The 20,884-nt window shown below is 43.2% G+C and overlaps 1 protein-coding gene across 3 annotated transcripts in view; it reads left to right on the forward strand.

The window, feature by feature from the left end:
• Nucleotides 1-10,111: 10,111 nt before the first annotated feature.
• Nucleotides 10,112-20,884, forward strand: part of Fam19a2 (family with sequence similarity 19 member A2, C-C motif chemokine like) — a 461,704-nt gene continuing 450,931 nt past the window's right edge. For all 3 annotated transcript variants that reach the window (XR_003377962.1, XM_026784566.1, XM_026784567.1), the window contains exon 1: nt 10,112-11,203. The gene's annotated coding sequence lies outside the window, so the exon portion shown is untranslated. The remainder of the gene's footprint in view (nt 11,204-20,884) is intronic.

Below are 20,884 nucleotides of genomic sequence, written 5' to 3' on the forward strand. Positions count from 1 at the left end.
AAATAAAATAAGAACTTGATTCAGTCTTTGGGTTTTGTTACTTGTAAAAGAAGCGAATCTCCATTTAAATAATGGTTTATACAGGATTGGGACATACCTTATTCTAAACAACAGACAAAATCCTCAAAGACATTTCATTCATAAATTGAGGTTTAAAAGATTTCAGTGACTGGCAAGTATTTTAACTCTTTAACTTGACCTACAACTTTAAGAAAATAAGATCTCTTATGTTTAGAAGCGCAGTTCCATACACAGGAGCACCCAACAGCAATTTGTACATTGTAGCAGATATTAAGCAGAAGGCAGTTATCTAAACCTATTCAAGTAATAATCAAGAAAATGGAGCAATTTTTCCACAAATAAAATACAACTAAAGATTTCTACTCTGAATTGTAAAGCCCAATGAGCAATACTCTTCTATCTCTCTGGTCCATCTTTTTGACATTACTTAGAACGATCATAGAGCAGCTGCCTTGTCAGCATCCACAGTGAAAGTTACACACGGACAAGGGATCTGGGTCGTTTCAAAGATGCTAGAACGTGCAGCTGCGGAGCTCCTGGATCTGCTGGTGTAAGTTCTACTCATGCAGTCTTTAGACAACCGTGGATAGAATTGCTGGATTCTATCCAACCTTGGATAATTCTATCTGCTGAAGAAAGAGGAGTTATGTTCGAGGGCTTTGAGTCTAGAGAGAAAGTTGGAGTAGGTGCAGCTTTCCTTCCCAAACGCTGGAGGGTAGGCGGTGAAGCTCTGCAAACTTTTAGAGAGCTTGCTGGTGGTCTAGAGGTGCGATTCCTAGGAGAGTCACTTGGAGACCATGACCCATCATGATGCGGAGACTGACCTTAGCTCATTTGAAACCCACAAAAGTCAAAATCAGAGTAAGTGAGCGTATTGCGAAATCCAGGACTCAAGACAATATCTCCTTAAGGTGGATTTTTAGGGAAGTTGTCCAATTTTCACAGCCGAATATTACTAAGGCCAGTGTAAGTCTTAGGTGGTTTAGGCTGAAGACAAACTCGTAAATAAAGCGGCACAGAGCATGTTTCGAAACAACCCTTCCATTCTATCAGGTGCTGATAAACACAAACCAAGTCGCTGTTTTCCCTTTCCTGACCTCTCCATCTTGAGTCACAAGGACCAAAATAAAAATCCCCAGTGGTTTTTATTACTTGAGTGCTGGCCTTAGACAAGCCGGGTAACTGGGTAGTGAATGATGAAGCGAATAAATCACTAAATTTGGGGAGCATTTGATACAGAAAGTAGGGAAGTTACAGTTCTCGTTTGGCTTCCTCGTCGACCATCGTCCCTTTAGAGGGGACATCAGAGCTCACAGAGAAGAGGACAGAGTTTCAGACAATTGTGATGCATTCCTGAGTATGTCTTCTAACCCTCACATGGGAACAGACACACACGTTAGGAGCCACTGGTCTAACCCGGCACCTGGATGCTTCTGTGTCATTGGCAGCAGATACCCGGCAGAGCTGTGTCTCACAACAGATGCTGATCTGACTAATCTCCAAATACTTGAGGAGTAAGATACGTCACCGATTTAAAAAAGTCATTTCTTTCTTGCAATCAGAGTTCTACGATCGTGTTCCTACCCTCCAAAGTTTAGAATGAACTAATGTAAAGCTCCGCTCACACTTCTTACCCCTTGGCATTCATACAGTCGGATTAATGATGGTAACAGCTGCGTTTTGTGACTGTGCCATGATTTTTGCTTTATTGAATTGTGCTAAGGGCAGGAGCAGTCAGTCCCCTTAGATGACAGGGCTCTGGCCCTGGTCCTAAAGGAAGTCTTGTTGTATGTTCTCTTGTATTTGTCAGTACACGTAGGTAGAACTTGATTTCTATAGGCTTCCCATCAGCCGTCTGGATAGATATTTCTCTGCAGACCATTAATATTGGCAATTCCACTAATTCCTTTTGTGGCTCATTACACTGCCTAATTAACCTCCTCATTTAAAAAAGGTGTGAAAAGACTGGCTATAACTCTCATTTTTGGCTGCTTCTGAACATATGACGAAATTTTGTCTCATTTCTTTTTACTCCCTATTTTAAAAAAATTCTTTGCTTTTTCCTAGCATTTTGGAATGAGTAAATCTTTCATTCATGCTACTTAAAATGCTCATTTAAAACCGACTGCTCATTTTGATATTTTTCTGTTATGGGTGCATATTTGACATGTACAGGCTTCTACCATTCAAAGACTTTAGAACCTCCTTCATGCTTTATTTTTGCTGCAGTGAAAAAGAGCAATAATACTGACTTTCTTTTCGGTAGAAATAGTGTCTGCCTGCAATTGCTCTGTTTTGACGCTAGGTGGCCAACATGTATCAAAACAGACTTAAAAGATTTTTTTTTTTTTTCACTGAATGGTGGAGAGCATTTTACAAGATAGTAAAAAACGGGAGGAAATTTTGTACTGGCATCCAAGAGAATTTAAAAACAGGAACCTCAGGGTTTGTGTTACACTTTCTGGAAATAATTAAAGCACACGGAGGACAAAATGAAAAGAACACTTGACTGGGAATTGGAAGTTACAGTTTTTTTTTTTTTTTTGGTTCATATTCTTCACTTAAAAATGTAATTGTACCTTTAGATGCCATACTTTCCAGCTGAACTGATTAGGCAAGTTGTTTAATATCTGAGCTTCGGATTGCATACACCCAACAATATCCGCTTGATGCAGTTACTACAAGAAGAAAACGGTAAGTTTTCTTTCTTGATAAAAATTTGTAAGCATGGGGGCTGGAGAAATGGCTCAGTGGTTAAGAGCATCGCCTGCTCTTCCAAAGGTCCTGAGTTCAATTCCCAGCAACCACATGGTGGCTCACAACCATCTGTAATGAGGTCTGGTGCTCTCTTCTGGCCTGCAGACACACACACAGACAGAATATTGTATACGTAATAAATAAATAAATATAAAAAAATTTTGTAAGCATTACTATCCATTCAGCTTCATTTTAAAACATTCTCCAATGTATGTTCACTTAGTTATTTCCTCCATTCTCAGTTCCATTCCAAGGAGGCAAAACCCCTGTATGTCAGCGTCTGTTTAGTTGGAAGATAATTGAGGGCCTGGGTGTCTGAGATAAAGGCAAGGGACTCCAAGGCTTCCTCAACAGGGTACTGCCCACTGGCTCTCACGGTGGCTTTTAACTTTTAACAAAGAGCTTGCTTTGTGAAATCTTTGATTTCTTGTTAAACTGAGAGTCTGTATGGGTTTAGTGTTTTCGTGGGATTCCCGAGTGTGCGAGTGAGGGACCCTTCTCGGGTTCTTTTCCACCGGTTCATTTCTCTTGTCCAACTCCGGTTTTGTGTTTGCTTCCCTCATTATGTATCATTTGATCATTATCCTTGAGGAGCCTGCTTGTTTCTAGTGACAGTCGGAAAGGGAAAGGATCCAGATGGGAGGAACTGGGAGGAGAAGACAGAGACACAAGATGCTAAGTGAAATGAAAAATGCCCCCCTGCACTGATGTCTCAGACCACTACCATTGTAGTGTCTACTTGGTCCAGGAGTTAATATGATGGCAACCATGAAATGACAGAATTGATTTTTGACTATCGGATGACATTCCCTCTTTCTATTTGGTGTTCGTGGTCACTTCTGTTTTTAGAATTTTTTTCAAACAAGAAGCAAGCACTTTTCTTTAATTTCACATTTTCTCTAATCTATTAGGAAACAAATGTTAGATTCTCCCAAAGCTGTATTTTTTTTACTTTGGTCATAGAGATCTCATCCCCCTATGACAGACAGTCCTAGTGTTCACAAGGCATGAAGCTATCTACACATCAGATACTTGCTCAGCATCAGGATCAAGTTTCCCAGGGAAGGCTCAGCATGGGAATCGTAGTGAGTCTCTGCCTCTCTTATCTAAGTCTAATAATTGGGCATACTGGGAAGATGTGTCCATGATTGTGACTCGCAATGAATATATTATGAAAAACGTTGAAGAATCTAGAGTTGAGGGCTATTTGTCTTTGATCCTTGAGAACTGCTTTGTAGAAAATCAGAACTTTTATGCCATAGCAACCACTAGGGTTGTTTACTATTCTGAAAGGAGGCTTGTGTTGAAAGTGTATGGAAAGGGTTGAATGCAGACAACAAGCAGGTGATTTCAAGGTCAGACACAGTAGATTTTTTTGGAATGTGTGTGAGTGTGTGTGTATATTTGTGTTTGTTTATGAATTAAGAAGACAAATTTCAAAAAGGCTAAATGTCAGCATCTTTCAAGATTTCCAGTAACAACTTGGAGGGCTCATAGCTAAATGAAAGTCCCTTTTGTGATCTTCGGGATGGAGACTTAAAGTCATTATTAGAATCAAAATAAACGTAAGCATAGATTATTGCCCAGTCTCATGAACTGAGATATGTTAGCCATCGATCTGTTCATGTATGCAGTTTTGCTGGCTAAGATAAAGGCACACATATACATAGCCTAATAGGAAATGAATTATAAAAGTTAGGTTAAATGAAACATGATGTGATATGTGTAAAAATGAAGTAAAGCACACATGTTTAGGAATACATAGGAAAAAGTTGGAACAATAGACTAGGAGAATTAGAGATGTTTTTCTAGAAGGGATAACTTGTCCCAAGTCTTAACCAATAAATTAGAGCTAATGAGGCAAAAGAGGTGCTTCTGGTGCCAAGGGTTTAAATCGAGTTTATTTGGGTTTTTATCTCAGGAACTGAGCATCAAGAAGTAAACCAAGTACGTGAGTTTCCAAAGTAGATGACATCAGGTTAGAAGCTCCCACCATGGCAAATCACTTCCTTGTAAATGTTACCTATTTCTAGTTTTAAAAACCTTAAAAACCTTGAAAAATGTACACGGCATGTGTGCCAGTATGGGTCTATGTGCAGGGTGTATGTGCCTGTGGAGGACAAAAGGAGGAGTGGGAGTCCTTGGTGCTTGAGTTAAAGGCAGTTAGAGCTGCCTGCTGTGGGTGCCCGGGGTTGAACTCAGGTCTTCTGCAAAAGCGCCATGGAGTCGTCTCTCTAGAGCCCTTAGCCCCACCCTAAGAGGCTAGACTCTCCTATATAATAGGTATATTTGGTTGTAAATTAATGCCACGGATCATTCAGCGACTGAAAGAAATGTCTTGCTTCTAACGGGGCAAAGAGTTATGAAGTCATATTTCATAAGGTTGGTGAAAATGTTTAATAACAGGAATGAGCACAGAGATAATATTCTGGACAAACATTCTGCTCTGACCCAAGACGGGCGCTCTGCTACCTTTAATGGGAGAACGATGCTTTTCATGGTCATCTCATAAAACACTTGATTTAATTTACTGTGCAAACTATTAGCCTTGGCGGTAGCTATTTCACTAGATTGTGAGAATGTAAACAACGTCTCCTTTTCCTGCAAAAGGTGCTCACGCAGCTCTGCCTATCAGGAGATGGAGATTCTTTTCTTTCTTCTTCTTCTTCTTCTTCTTCTTCTTCTTCTTCTTCTTCTTCTTCTTCTTCTTCTTCTTCTTCTTCTTCTTCTTCTTCTTCTTCTTCTTTTTTAATTTGGGCCTGGCATGGCTTTCTGAACCATCTGGCCTAGGAACAGCAACAAACCTGATTCCAGCAGAGACTAGGAACGGTCTTGGCATTGAGGCTTCCCCTACTGACACTCCTAGGAATGCAACTGTCACAACTTTAGGTCTTCCCCAGTTTGTGGAATGCTAAAAGGCTTAGTTACTGGCAGCGTTCCTCCTCAGCCAGTCGTCACACACAGAGAGAGGAGATGCATTCCTGGATGGCTGTGAGGAAGCCCAGCTAAGTCCAGACAAACTTCCTACCTGAGCTGACCTGCACACCGATGATCAACCCACAGAACTGTAACCCAAACCAACCACAGGGCAACTGTACAATCTCAGCATCTCTTCCACATCATTTCTTATGAGTTGTGTCGCTGTGTGTGCTGTGGTCTGTTAGGAGTGTTAGACACTGCTGCTTTCCAGGGAGACTAAAAGTTAGCGATGTATGCATGCAGCTTTGCAGTATATGGAGTGAGTTTTGTGCTTCTATTTATCTTCCTTATTACATAAAACAATTATGTAATGCCGGGCAGTGGTGGCATACGCCTTTAATCCCAGCACTTGGGAGGCAGAGGCAGGTGGATCTCTGTGAGTTCGAGATCAGCTTGGTCTACAGAGCTAGTTCCAGGACAAGCTCCAAAACCACAGAGAAACCCTGTCTCGAAAAACCAAAACAAACAAACAAACAAAAAAAAAAACCCCAAAAAATCAATTATGTAAATGTTTTAAAAATGTATTAAAATATTAAACTTTATGGTGATGCATACATTTAATCCCAGCACTTGGGAGGCCAGGGCCTGTGGATCTCTGGAAGTTCAAGGCCAACCTGGTCTATATAGTGAGACTGCTCCCAACCCCTGCAAGTGGGAAAATGCCCTTAATCATTGAAATTAAGCCAAGGGTAGTGGTGGATGCAAGAAACACTGGCTCTAGAGAGGACGGGGAAGACAGACCATGGTTAGAGCTTGCTTGGGCTGTGTAGTTCATTATCTGGCAAAGCACTGTGCTTTGTTACAAAGGAAGAAAAAAATGTGGCTCAGTGATAAAGAACTTGCTAAGCATATGCAAGGCCTGGAGTTGGTACCCACCAGAAGTCATTAGAGAAGATGGACATAGGATGGAGAGATGGGCAGGTGGGGATGAATGGTCACCCCGTAGTCTGCCTTCTTACGAGTTTACTGGGAACCTGAATTATATTTATTCTCTTAAATATCATGATGCCCAGCACAACAAACTCAGGGGAATTGGGACTAGTTTTTCCTCCCGTTTTCTGTCCTTTTCCGTTAGTAATATCTCTGCATTATTACACATGTTCTGTAGTGACATTTCAGAATCCAGGTCTTTTCAATGTCCTTGTAACACAGGAGACAAATTTTTTAGTGGTTGGGGGAAGGGACAATGTGGGGGAAACTCTGTGAATAAAAACCTAAAATGGCTGGCTGGCTTTTGATTTGGCAGGTCTGCTGAGAGGCCCTCTCTCCAGCTTCTCCTTTTGTTCACATGCGGGTTCATCTCATCTGTTTTATTGGATGTTGTGAGGATTTGAGATTCGGCATGAGATAAGCCATGAAGCTTCCTAGAGACTTTAAGGGCTCCTAAAATCTCCACCACAACCGAGGGAAGGTGCTGCGGTGCATACACACAGTATCTTTTTTTTTTTTTTTGGTTTTTCGAGACAGTGTTTCTCTGTGGCTTTGGAGCCTGTCCTGGAACTAGCTCTGTAGACCAGGCTGGTCTCGAACTCACAGAGATACGCCTGCCTCTGCCTCCCGATTGCTGGGATTAAAGGCATGCGCCACCACCGCCCGGCCACACAGTATCTTAAACAACGTTTGTCTTTAAGAGTACCCCAGCGGTATCACAGCCTTTCGATTCCTAGGTATTTAATTATGAGAACTGAAGGCATGTTCTCAGAAAGAGCCCCGCACAGAAGTCGTTAGTGGCTCCGTCATATCCCCAAACAGGAATTAACACAAGAGGTGCTCGTCAAGTAATGTCTGGCAATACTCCCCACAATTCAGGGAGGGTTGATCTGTGGCCGCAGTAACACTGGTAAATCTCAGCGATGGAAAGAAGCTGTGGGGAAGAGACACGCCGCGCGACTCGGTTTATGAAATCTGTAGCAGGCGATTTCAGTCAGGCGCACCACAGCAGTCCAGCTTTAAAGGCCCAGAGAAGAAGACGTGCAGTAGTAACAGTTCTCAGAATGTGGCGAGTTACGAGGGGATGGTAGTCCAGTTCCTCCCATCCACAAAGCAGAGGAGGCAGAAAGTTTAACTAAATGGATGGTAGGTTATCACCCCTGGTGTTCTGTTAAAGTGGATGAGTGTCTGCCTATCTGGTCCTTTTGGAAGGAATGCAGAAGCTTTTGCTTCCGGGTCCCGAGAGTCCTGAGCTCAACACCTCGGTCTGAAGGGGATCTGGATCTGTTTGCCGGGAGATCTGCAGAGAGCACAGAGGTGCTGGAGGATTCGGATGCAGGACTCCAGATGAGGAACTTGTGTTGTAGTTTGTAATTACACATCTGTTCTCTTTACTAACATTTTCATACGCTGGTAAAAACATATTGGGCTACGTTGGCTAAAGTAAGACAAAGTGTCCCATGATTTAACAACAGAAATAAATATGATAAAACTGATAGGTTTTCATGAAACCACAAAGGCCCTACGTGTCAAGATTTAGAAAGATAGTTCATGCCTTTTACTCCTCTGGGACGGCCAATGTTCTGAAGGGATGTTGAGATGATTCTTCCTATTTGTGGAGAATCCAGGGTTTTAATGTCATTCTTGCTTGGAATCAATGATGGACAGAGGAGATAGAAGATTACTGTAAGATTCACAAGGAAACAGTGCCAGGTATTTAAAAAAAATAAACTTTGTTCCCTAGGGAAATGAGTTACCGTGTGATTGAGGTAAAATAAAAATCTCGAGTCACAAGAGACATTGGCCTTTTGAAAGAGGTCGTTTGAAGTATGCAGGAAACAAACGATTGTCAGGCCCCAGAGAGTCTCAAACCTACGGTAGCATAATCAGTTCAAATGCAAAACCCTGTTATTTTGTTTTGGATTCTCATTTGAAATTGCTTCAGCTGTGGTCAATTAAAAAAAATCACTGTCTTTCTTGAAGACTGTATACTAAGTGCAATGACCAAGTTAGAATAAGTACAAAAATTCAAAATGAATAGAAAAGGGTTTAATAATAACTGCAATCCATATTCTATATTAAAGACACAGACATGTGCAAAGCAAGCCACCTACTAAATGACAAGGCTCACAAAATTGAAATAGCAAAGTTACAGGTAGACCTACTTTAATCGTGGCTGACGGAACAAATCCTTCGTACAAAATCTGCAGGGACACACTATTAAAATAGAGCTCTCAACTTCATTACCTGAAACCCTTTAGATAGAAAACATGGCTAAATTACTAAGCATGTTACCATAAAGTCACTAACCAAAACATATTTTTTAGTTCTTTGTAAATATGGTAATAAGTATTAGTTTATACATGGTGGAAAGAATCATGCTAATATTTCAATGGCTAAGAGCTATGAAAACACAAAAACTTTGAACTGGAAAGAATTAAGCCGCCTTGAAAAATTAACCTAGCTGAACAGGAGGAATCAATTACAGACAAGATCCTCGAGTAAGGATTGGGTAAGGTTTCCCGAGTCAGCATTTTCTTTCTTTGTGTCTAATTCTATTCTTATTTACTCATTTTTCATACTATCCTAACTACTAGTTTACAGTTTTTCTCATTTATAAACACAATCAAAATGAACGGAGGCTAAGAAGGCTTTTTTTTTTTTTTTTGCGACATCATATGTACACTGTTAAACCAAGACCCAGTTTGGCCTTAAGGACATGACCATCTAGGGTCCTGCTATAAGGTTTCTGTAATCATCAGGAGATTCCTTCAGCAATGAATATGCTGGCATGGGATTGAATAGAAAAATCTTACCTTTAAATCCATCAGCGTTTGGAGGTGGTAGAAATGCAAAATTTTCTGCCATTGGATAATATTTTCTTTTTTATAATTCGTGGAAAAAAAATACTTAGTCCCAATGATAGTCCGCAAAGCGGTCTAACTCAGTTTTCCCGCTAGAGGGAGACATAGTCCAGTATTTGTAGCTTTTGCCGCTGCCTGGTCCTGTGTTTTTCTGCAGGAAGGTGGTTTGCTCTCAACCGCTGCAGCCACTGTTAACAGAATTGGGAGGGAGAGAGAGCGGGAGTCAAAAGCCTCCCGGTCTTGTCATCCCATTTTACTGCTTAACCCAGCCTGGAGTGTCAGAACCCAGCTCTCTCTGCCTTCTCTGTGTTTTGTACTGTGGGGCCAGTCGCTCCTATTGTGGTGGTCAGCCCGCTGAGTGGAACAGGGGGTCTAGGGTGGACCAGCGGGGTTCTGCCCGTTGGGGTGACTTTCTAACATCATCACTGGTGTATTTTGACAGTACAACGTTTGCGGTGGGACTCAGAGAGGAGGAGCTTTTGATTGCTCTTGGCTTCTTTTTCTCCTGGTGATCTGGATTTGTTTCCTCGGGCCCCTCCCCTTGTTCTGTTCTTTCTCACTCCCGCCTTTAGCGAAGTGACACAGGCGACACCTGCTCGCTTGTGTCTGATGCTGGAACTCGCACCTTCGCGCTGGTGAAGGTGCAGGCGCACCCGTGACTGGGGGACAGCAGAGGGTTCCCTTTCCTTGGAGCACGCGATGCCTTAGAGTGGCAGCGGGCGGGCTGCGAGGAGCTCGGCCGGCTGCACTTGAAGGCGGGGTCGAGGGGCTGCAGCTGGTCAGGAGTTGCTGCTAAGTGGACTCGGAGTCGACGGCGTCCAGGTGTCGGAGAGGGCACCGGCGGGGACCTGTGTGCGAGCTGCGGGAACGCGGACGCCTCGCGGGGGGACGGCGGCAGAACGCAGAGCCGGCGAGCCTGCTCAGAACTGGTCCACCCCGGAGCCTCCCAGACCTGAGCGAGCCGGGGAACTCGAGGAGTCGCACGGCGGAGGCTGCTCTGTTGAAGGTGAATCATCGTGTCCAATTGCCTTTCCCCAGAGAACCCGGGGGAGGGCGGGAGAGGGGTGGGGGACGTGTGAGCGCGCGCGTGTGTGAAAGGGAAAGACGACGCGGGGCAAGAGGAAAAGTCTTCGCTCGAGGCTAAAAGCAAACAAATCGGAGATGGAATAAGACCGGCGATTGCTGGAGCCCGCCTGGATCCTCCTGGCAGTCTCGGGAGAGGAGCGCACCGGGCTCAGCGCCGAGGACAGCCAGGGCGACCGCGGGCGCCGCCGGGGGCTGCGGACACTTTGGCTTCCTTTCGCTCAGTCAACAAACCTTTTGATTACTTTGACACTGTGGGATAAAGACCAGAGACCAGAGACCGACCTCGCGCGCTGCACCTCCCACTTGCTTCGGGGAGGGGACCCCCCAGCTTGTATGTGAAGACACTGCCGAGCCCCCCTTTAGCCTTCGGAGGAGGCAGCACCCACACGCGCACTCGGGGTCACACTCGCTCGCACACACTGGCGGACTTCAGGTCCCTATGCCCCTGGATGGTGCCAGCGGACCGGCATCTCCGAAGCGATGCATGAGCGGTAAGGCTGGCGTCGGCCCGCGGAAGCTACAGGACCATCGCTAGGTGCTGCCGCCACCGGGACGCCCGGCTGCAGGTAGGTGCGAGCCGCGCCTTCGGGAACCTTCGGGCTTTGGGGACCCCAGTGGCCACGCGAGGACCGAGCGCCCCCGCAGCCCGCGTGGGCACCTTGCTTCCCTCCGCTTCCTCGAGGGCCCGGGCTAGAAACGAGCTCGCTCCGGGAGACTATGACGAGGGTAGATGCGGTCCCGCAGCCTGCTTCCCCTGCCCCCGAAGACAGTGAGGACGGGGCGGGGATGAGGGACAACCGGAGGGGGACGGAGCCATGACAGGAGGCTTGGGGAGCAGGGTCCCCTCCCCTTTCTTATTTCAGAAGGCGAGAGATCCAAGCGAGGACCCAAGAGGGTTTTAATTGACTCCCTCGCCAGTTCTGGCTGGTGAGCATTTGAGACTTTTCATAAGGAGTTGGGGGGTCGCAATCAAGGTGGAAATCAGTGAGGACTGATGATCCACGGAACGCGGCAGGTCGCCTGTCTGCAATACCTACTTTCTGTCCACTTCTGACTAGTTCATTCTCAGGCCTGTCTGCAGAGGGTGGGCGTTTCCGTGGGGGGTATTGATCCCTCCACCTTTAACTATGCCCATCAAGAACCGCGTTCCTAAGTTCCGGAGCCTCACCCGCTTAAAGGTTTTCTTTCGCTCTGGCAACAGACTCGTTATTACCGAATGAAATAGCTTTTTGTAAAGGCTACTACAAGACAGCCTTCATAACGGATCTTTCAATTAACAGCTTTGGGGAGGGGGAGGCACAGCTGGCGGTGGTGGCGGTGGTGAGGAACTACTGGCTTTTCATTTCTTTCTAGGCAGATGTCTTCCACATCTTGCCTGTAGCGCAGGTTTCTCTGCCCACCTGCCTTGCTGCCCCCTCCTCCTTCTAAAAGGCTAGGTGTCTACCAAGAGGTGTCTTCAGGCGATGGATGGCTCTTAGCTATTAGCAGGCACATTTCCAGAAACTGCTTTTGTAAAGGCAAAGTTTGAGGTCCACTGCCCTATTTCTTCTGGAGCTGCAGGCTGAGCCATCCGGTCTCCACTGGAGGAGGTACCCAAGGTTCTCTAAGAGCCCTTGGGGAGACCATGCTTTCCCGTTCAGTATTCCACTTCGTGGCCAGTGTTAAACCATTGCCCAAGCCTTAGGAATTGAATGTGTAGTTACTACAGTGACCAGCTACTCCCACCCTGTGTGCTTGGTGAGTTTTCCTCATGCCAATAAGAGAGAGAATAAAACAGCCTCCTTTTGTGAGTGTGAAACCTCCTCTTGAATTTCAAAGTCCTTGCTGGGTTTGAAAACAAACAGAAGCTCATCTAGATCCCAAACCTAGTTTTTCTCACTCTGAAGAGCCCACCCCAATAACTCAGTCCCCCCCCCCGCCCATAACTCAGTGTCTGAGTGTCCTTCTCTGGACAGGGTGAAATTTCAATGACTGTCAGCTGGCTGGTAATTATCTGGTTCCTGTCTGCCCAGCTAGATTGGTGCAGACACCACCCTTCAGAGTGTTATCAATTAGCACCTTTAAACTGCTCTATTAGGCGAGGTAACTTAAGACAATTGAGTAATTAATTTAAGGTTTCCATGTGAAGTAATAAAGGAGATTACTGGCAAAGAAGATTAAACATACGTTTGTCGGTGAAAGAATCAGAGCGTGAGGGATATTGTATTTTCCCTTTCCATGTTTGCACATGTACTCCCTAACTGGTAAGTACTTTACAATTTTAAAATCCGCCCCAAACCTCATACATTTCCAATAACAGATCAGAAACATTTGAATCTTTTTCTTCTTCATGCTGTTCGGTATCTCTCCAGTCAATTGTTTTGACCTTTTTAAAGTCTTAATTTTAAAAACCATCAGTAACCACTTATAGGCCACCAGTAACCACACTGAAGCTTGTTTTATTCTAATTTCCCCAATTTCCAGTGCAAACAGTTAGCTTGTATTATTTATATGATAAGGTTTTGAGAACACTGTCTTTGTAAACTGAGGACTTAGGCACGGGGAGACTTGTAAGAGGCAAACATAGTTTTAGTGTTGCTAATTCAAAATGGCATTAAAAAAATCCCCTGGAAGTCTAAAACACTGATGAAAGTCGTGGTTATTTTCTTGCCTTTAAAAACCGGTGGTTGAGCATGCTCAGCGTCACATTTACATACAGCGCTCTTCCTTTTATGCTTCTTAAAGAGTCAGGAAACCTTTGTGTCAAAGCAAATTCCTATACAATCTTACAAGTTGCGAGAGAGGGGAAGGTGAGGGGCCCCTGTGTGTGTGTGTGTGTGTGTGTGTGTGTGTGTGTGTGTGATTTTGAATTGGAAGAATGTTAGCTATTGTAACGGTGACAAAGTGGAGAGAAAAGATGCCTGTGAACCTGACTCAAAATGGATACAGTCTGCTCAGACACTGCATTATCTGCATTATAGTATTTACTAACCACCAAGTTACAAAATGTGATGTCATGGCTGTAAAGAAAGGTCTATTTTTAGACTTAGCCACTTTTCCCTTTTAAAAATTTATAAAGTGATAAAACTTTGGGTGGTCTAACATTTTAGAGAATTTATTTTGCCTTACCAGAGAAACTTAGCAGTCCTGGATTTAGTATTTATAACACAGTGTTTTGATAGCCATCTTAAATGGCATTTTTATATGGAAACGTCCAAAGTATAGTTTAAGGTTGACTTAGCACCAACTGGATCTTATGGATTACCCTGATCAGGAAGGGTAGTCATTGCCTCTCCAGCGTTTCTTATCACGGCTCTCAAAAGAGAGTACTGTTGGATCGTGTTCAAGCTGAGGTGTAATTGTAAACTGATGGACATTTGCTAATAAGATTTGTAATGCATGTCCCAAATGAGGAACTCTCCGAAGTGCCATTGGCTGCGTCTATCATATTTGAAAAGCTGTAACATTCAGAATGGCAACAGCTCAGTGGCCTGACTTTCAATTCTGCAGTATTTTATTAGAGATGCCTCACTAAGTAGCATTATTTGGCAGCTGTTTTGTTCATTGAAAATTCAAGCAAAAATGAGGAACTTTACCATATAATGGCGGTCTTGTTTTCTTGGCGAGAACCTATAAATTGAGGTAAAAATAAGTGTCTAAAATAGTCTGCTTTGATCTATGGCTGGTATTTACAAGTGCAATTCATCAATCTGTTACTAGCAGGACCCCATCAAAACAAAGAGAAGAAATTCATTAATACCAGCTGCTGCTAGCCATGAAGGCCAAGCCGGCTGAAGCAGCAGCATTTCTGGGCCCCTTGCTCGCACGGTGTTTCACGGGATGTGCCTTCCTTTTCAGTGACTCTTGTTGTGATGCCTTGGAAGCGGAGAATTTACCGTTCTGTTGGGGAATTCTTTGGAGCTTTAGCTGGAGTGCATCGAGATATTTAGAATTCCATTGATAAAGAAAAGAGCGGGTATTTTAAGTTTGGAGCGCGGCCTGGAGCGGTTTACGGACAGGTGGGACTAGCGGGCAGACCTAGCAGTTCGCTTCTGTTCTGCCCTTGCCATGGGACACAGGCATGTTACGTAGTTTGCTGCAGGTCTGACTCTGCATTCAGCGCAGTGTTTCAGACTTCTTATCATGAAGTAATACTACTCATTTTGTCTTCTGTTTCTTTTTCTTATAGAAATTTGAAGAAGAATGCCTATGCTTTCTAGAGTATGAAGGAAGTAGAATTTAGATATATTTCTTGTGCGTTGTGTTTCTATATCATCTCTATGTCCATACATATGCAAATGTTTTTAATGGTAGCCATGTAAAACAATGATTTTGTGTTAAAAAAGACAAGAAAAACTTTATTAAAGGTCTTTATTTGTATATATCCAGTTTTTGCTAATTTACATAATGACCTACAAGCAAACTGCATCCATAGCTTAACAAAATAACGTATGATTGAGTTTTACACTTTGATCCATTGTTATATGCAGCACATATATTTTTATTTCTAAGATACTTTCATCGACTACTAAGTTACAAACACAAAATATAAGAATCTTTTTTTCCCTCACTGTATGGGCATCTTGGGAAGTGTTGACAGTAGCGGTGAGAATTTGCACACATTTTAAAGCACAGGATCTATCTACATATTACTTTATTAAGCATGTTTCTCCACAGTCCCAATGCAAACTTTGCTAGTCACAGCAAAGCATATTATTGTGACTTGTGTTAGATCTCTAACGCCCATCTACTTTCAATGTGTGTATCACATGTCTTTGTTGGCTCTCACCGAGGACTGTAATAATAGACCCACTATTCACTAATTTGGTATCAATTTGGCAAATGATTGGCATTGCCATCAGAAATTACAGAGCTTAGTTTGCTTGCAAATCAGATGGCTAGTGAATATGTAGGCTGTAAGGAGAGACTTCTAATGTGCTCACAATGACCCAGGTGAGGCCTGGGATATAGCTAAGGAATCAGAGTATGCTTGCCTATATTAGATGAAGCCCGGTTAATCTTCCTTCAGATTCCCAAATTATTCCTTAGGAGCTGTAATTGCTTTATGATTTTCCCTGAATGGCCAGTTAGCAAAGGTATATTTCCCTTTCCTCTAGCAATAGTACATCTGGTCATTCAATTAAACTTATATTTGTATTGCTTTTTTCTATGCGGTAGATTTTGGAAACTCCTTACCGTGAGATTCAATAATGCAATAACGTTGCATTCCAGCAATTACTACTATGGCAGACTCAGTACTCGACAAAGTGGAGACAACCAGACAAATGCATCGCCTTTGCTCTTAATTGTGGGCTTTGCAGAACAAACCGTGCACACGAAACCTAGAGAGTTCGAGGTGGCTTTGGGTGTCAAGGCTTGTTTTACTAAATATTTGCATATTTATACATTACTCCCTACAAACTAGTCAGTGTATAATTGCATGTATGTGAACGGGCAACTTTGTAGCTCCTTAAAGGTCATGTGAAGATTCTAAACCTTCCAATTTGCTGTGTTAATTGCCTGTGCCCTCCTGTTGCTGTGCTTACTAGTTCAGAGCAGCACTCGGCTTTCTTTGGTGAACCAGGCATCTTTTCATCAACAAATACATGGACATAGTCACAGTGGATGCAAGATAGAAGATTTGGGGACAGTATATTTGTGTTCCGGAACTCAAGTTTCAAGTTGGGATACCCTGGGCTAGGAGGAGACAGATTCTTTTTAGAGTAAACCAAAACCTCTATAATTTAAAATTATCCTCTGTATGTGCAAATGTTGCCCTGGTATTCTTTCATTTGAATCTTAGTTTTTTAAAAAATCTTTTTAAAGTGCCTTTTTTTTGCTGAAAGTAAATGAAAATTGTACTTAAATATTTAAGAAGTAACTACGTTCACTCTCTTCTAACACCCCTGCTTCATAATATCCACAGTATGCTTGTTCTATTATGAAAAAGATCATACTTTTCTACTAAGAAAAGCAAGGTGTCCTTTATAGTTGTTGTCTCTGTGGACTGGACACACAACCAAAAAAGTATTGGTTTTTTTTGTGTGTGTGTATATGTGCATTAGCATCTAACGAAGTGTCAGCTTTGTGACAATAGACTTTTTCTAGAATATTTTTCTTGAGAGAACAACTCTCAAACAAATTTTACTGAAACAATGGGTGTTATGCACTGATAGAATGAGCGTGACTGCTCCTGTTGGGTGAGAATTCAGAAATGGTCAATTCAAAACACTGGAGGAAAATAACATAGTACATACATACATACATACATACATACATACATACATACATATGTACATGCATACATAAATACACATACAGACACAGACAGGCACACGTGCACACACATACACACAGAATATTTGTGTTCCGGAACACACAGAATGTGTATGTATGTGTGTGCACAGTCGTCCCTCACATGATTTGGTAAGAGGTGAACATCCATTAGCTTGCTGATTTGGTCAACAGATGACAGACGTAATTGCTATTATAAAGCTTGTGTGGGGTGGTGTGAGACCATAAGAGTATGACTTTATTCTGTGGGCCACAGTTCCACAGTCAAGCATCTCTTCAGGGGAGTTTGCACGATAATTCACGCTCTTGATGTTGATGGCTATGGTGGGGTCGCAACACTGAACTGGTTGAAATCTTATGAGGCAGTTTGTGGGTCTTCTTGGTGCTCTATTCTTGTCAAATCAGCGGCAACAGGCCGTAGGTCTCAGTCTGTAATGGTTCCATTGTCCTCCACTGCCTGTTTTCATTGTCACTAATGTAGAATGGTTTGATCAACCGAAGTAGAAATTAGGTTGGCAGACAAACCACCATATATTATATGATGATGTGATACATTCATTCAAAATCTGTAAATTAAAAAATTTAATAATCCTTAGGAAGATCCTCTTATTCAATAAGTATTTATTTAATATTGCCAGTCAATTTGGCATAATAAAAACACCATAGTCCAGGGGCTTATGTGCAATCATTTATTTTTCGTAGGTCTGGTACCTGGGATTTCAAAAGCAGATGTGCCTGGAGAAGACAGATACCTTCTTAGAGGAGAGGGAGGAGAGAGAAAGAGAGAGAAAAGGAGAGAGATGGGGGGGGGGAGAGAGGGTGAGGGGCATATTTCCTTCTTGGAGGCTATTGGTTATATGAATAGCAAACACTAAGCGTGTCAATAAACCAAACCGAACCAAACCAAAACAAAACAAACCAAAACAAGACAAGACAAAACAAAACAAAAAGGGAAACCAATTGTCCTCAAGGATCCAAAATGGTAAATACCCAGAGTTCAGAGATGGCTCCAAAGGAATGGCTGAACAATGGACTGTTCCGTACCTGCTTTTGTGGGTCATTTTTATTTTTAATTGTGAAGAACAGATCTTAAAAGAACTAATTACAATAATTAAATATTTGAGTCAGGGTGGATTGTGAAGGAAGACAGCATCCTGTGTATGTAAAGTGAAGTAGGTAGACCTGGAAACTGACTGCAGCTCACAAAGTCCGCCAGCAGAAGGAGTGACTCCGATGGTTGGTGGTCGTTCCCTTTCCTGAATTACACACGCAGAGTGTAGGTCAGAGACAAGGCACGGCCGAGACCATCTCTGAGGGGGTGCAAATTCCAGTGCCCGTCGGAGTCAGGCTGGGAATACAAATAAATGAACAATACCAAGGAGAAGATGACAGACGGTCACTGACAGTGTTGTTCATGCTGTTGGGGAGAACTGAGAGAGTAGGGGAGAGCCTGGCTAATGTCTGATTGAGGTGGCTGAGACTTGACATGAATATGTTGCTATGATGGAATGGATTCTCTGACTTGTAGAATGGAATTTGGATATGCAGACTTTTAAATGTGAAGCTTCCAGAATTATAAATGATGACAATGAACTCAAATTTGTAGTAATTTATTAGTCTAGAGGTAAATTTCTAGGCTATATGCATGTGAAGTTTTTATGGCCCAATAAGTCTCTCCGCCAACAAAATAATCCAAATCAGATCAAATCAAACAGAATTAGAAAAAGCCCAGGTTTAATGGATACTAGCGCTCCCAATGGCCTTTCAGGCCCTCAGAGAGGAGATGGGGAGGAAGACCGGGAAACCAGGTGTTTGTTTTCTGGGGGGCAGTTTAAATACCCTGTGAGAATGGTTTTGAGCCTCTCTGGGGAAGGGGTCATCGTTGGTGGGCTTTCTCAGAGGTGGATTCTGGACTGAGGCAACTCCCAGGGGAGGGGACTTGGGATGGAACTTCCCACCCATTCTAGACTTTTTGGCTACATGGATGCCAGGGGCTGAGGTGAAGCCTTAACCCAAACATCCCAGACTCTTTGGGTATAGGGGTGCCAGGGGTTGACATGAAGTCTTAATCCAAACATTCCAGATCCTTTGGCCACATGGATGCCAGGGGCTGAGGTGACACTTCCAACCAAACATGAAGGACTATGGGTATACCGTTGTCAGCAGAGGGGTATGTAGAGACAATGAATTAGGGATATGTGTGCCAGCTCCTTCGTCATCTCCAGTCACAATCTTCCAGCTCTACTCGTAGACTGTGGCTGACAGTAAAACATCCAGCGGGAGGAGCAGAATGAGACAGATGGGTGACTCAATTTGGTCCCAGTCTTAAGATTAATTCATTCAGATGACTATGTTTGATGTTGAACTCAGTCTGAATTTGGTGCTGGGGTGAAGGTTAAGACGGTGCAGAAGTCTCCTGTATTCTTTCTGAGGCTATTTTAGGTTTCACTTAAATTTGAGCTCCTAGATGGAGAAGGCTGTGGAAAATTACCCAACTCTATTCTAGGAACCCAAGGTCAAGATGCATCGGCTGACTAGCTTGTGTTGAACTGCTGGCTTGCGCGGCACCCCTTCCAGCTAACTGCTTATCTTAGCTTCTGTTAAACTGCTTGCTTGCTCATAACCACCCCACTGCAGCTGACTGCTCCTCCCCCATCACCGCAGCTAACTGCTTATCTTAGATTCTGTCAAATTGCTTGCTTATGTGATGCTACTCCTCCCAGCTCCCCACCTGCCCATCACTCCCGCCCAGAGCTGAGCCAGATGTCAGGATGTGGTTTTTGCACTCAAAAACCCTGTACTCTGGACACTTGGTGCTACATTTAGATCTTGAATATTTGAGAGTAGTCCCATTCACCTGGAATAATGACTTTCAATTGACTATATTCTGTGCCTGAGTGGTCCTCTCTGGTGAGATCACTGTTCCACCCTCTTAGGGTTAGGGTTGGGGTTAGAGTCATACAGGTATAGAGAAGTTTAAATTTAAGCCAACCACTGGGAATAGGCTGTGTAGTTCTGTGATAAGGAAGAATGGCCGTCTTCCTTAGGCCATTGCCTCTTTACCTTCTATGTGTAGACACAAATCTCATGGAGGAATTTTCTTAAAGTATGAATTCTGAAGTAGAGCTTGAGAATCTATATTTCCAAGTTCTCAGGCTAAGTTAATACTGTTAGCTGGTGGAGAACAGTTTGTGTTGTAAGCTTTTGGACAGGTTTTCCATGGACTATGGTTCCAGGCGTTGAGAAAGGAGGAAGGCAGCTCTTGCCTCTTTGACAGCCTGCTCCCAGTTGTGAGCTGAACCTGCCAGTGACCCAGCTCTTGCTCAGAGGCTCTGACCTGCCAACTTAATAAGTGTTCTGTTGCTCTCTAGTCTTCTCTTCAGAAAACAGACTATGCCTCTAAAACGCAAACCAGAAATTGTTTGTTCTTGATACATTAATGACTTCTTACAATTTTAAAAAATGAATTTATCCATTTCATAACCATACATATACATACATATATATATATATTCTACCATACAGGAGTAATTTTAGCTCTTTAGATCATTTTTGGGAATTTCAAGAATAACTGCCAACATTTAAAGCTTAGATGTCAAGATTTGGCCACAGTGTTGGGAATCTGGTTCTGTCCGAGTGGCAGTGTGCAGGGAGACTTGGAGGCTTATTTTCTTGTATGCTTTCTTGACTGCTCTCTGAAAGTGACTATTCTCTTTGTAAGCAGTGCTCTGATCGAATATGGTGCCTCACACCTGTAATACCATTGCTGAAGAGTGACCGAGGCAGGAGGATTACTGGGAGTAGGGGGCTAGTTTGATACAAGGACAGCCTAGGCAGCAGGGTCTCAAAACCAGAAAGAGACATTGACTATCCTCCTCCTGTCCAGCAAATGACTCTGCTTTGCTGCTTGAAATAACGTTTCTAACGTGTTTTCTTTAGGATTAAAGTGTGGTTTAGTGATTTTGAAGTTCTTG

The sequence above is a fragment of the Microtus ochrogaster genome, chromosome 24 (genome assembly GCF_000317375.1).
Source record: "Microtus ochrogaster isolate Prairie Vole_2 chromosome 24, MicOch1.0, whole genome shotgun sequence".
In the NCBI taxonomy this organism is placed as follows: Eukaryota; Metazoa; Chordata; class Mammalia; order Rodentia; family Cricetidae; genus Microtus; species Microtus ochrogaster.